The sequence below is a fragment of the Nestor notabilis genome, unplaced genomic scaffold (assembly GCF_000696875.1).
Source record: "Nestor notabilis isolate BGI_N333 unplaced genomic scaffold, ASM69687v1 scaffold25310, whole genome shotgun sequence".
NCBI lineage: Eukaryota > Metazoa > Chordata > Aves > Psittaciformes > Psittacidae > Nestor > Nestor notabilis.
This window is the reverse complement of record NW_009911021.1, coordinates 6097-7138: the sequence shown is the minus strand read 5'-3', so window position 1 is coordinate 7138 and position 1042 is coordinate 6097.

Here is a 1042-nt window from a genome sequence, read left to right as displayed (position 1 = left end):
GGTCCCCGCCGTGTCCCCGTTGGTCCCCGTGCAAGCAGGACCCGTGGCTGCACCTTACTTCACCGCTCCTGCAGAGCCGGACGCTCCCAGTCGTGATGCCCAGGCCCGGTCGGAAGATGGGATCGAGCCGTGTGTTCAGAGCTGCAAGGATGGGGATGAGAGAGATGATCCTGCAGGGAGCGGTGAGTGGCTTTGGCATGACTAGGCTGTTGGGACATGGAGCACCAAAAACTCACCGTCTGGGCCAGTTTCGGGGCATCAGCCTCTCCAAGGCACTCACCATGTTGAGTGTGGTCGGCGGTTGGGTACCTCATCCCTTCCAGTCTTACCAGGAGGCTTCGTCATAACACTTCTTTGCCGTTTCCTGGTTTCTGCACTACTCTGCATTGCCAGAGCAGGGCGAAGGTCAGTTCTTCAGTCTGACCGCTGGATGTAAAGAGGCCTTTCCATTCGGTGTGCACAGACGTGCCAGATGTAGCTGGTTTTACACATGCTTGAAGTGTTCTTCCAGTTTATTGTGTTATGGAGGTAATGTGTAAAGCAGTAGCCCATCTGCTTTTCCTTATTTCATAGCATTTTTGAATACATGAAATTCATAATTCTCACTAGAGCTTTTCTCATGGGTTAGAAGCGGTGCGTGTTTTACTGAGAGCAACTGAAAAGGGATTGGCATGACTCTAGCAGAGCCAAAAAAGAAGCAAACCTCGAGAACAAGAATTCAGGTGGTACTGCCTTTTCCCAGGGCGGTGTAGAATGGATTTTCAGCTGCTAATGGGCACCACCACAAAGTGGACATTTCACCTGCATGAAAGTTTTGTAGGTTTCTGAGGCTCAAAATGTCTGCTGAGGGTTTTGTGACAAATATTTGAGGCCTGTTTGGGAGACCTTGGTCAGCGAGAACTGAAGTGAGGGTTTTGTCTGGACTGCAAGCTAGAACAGAGCTGCTGGGATGAGAATTGGAATTAATTTTGTGTATGGAATAAAAATAACATTGTTTCCTATTAACAGAAGACAGCATAATCCATATTAAGCAAGAGGAAGA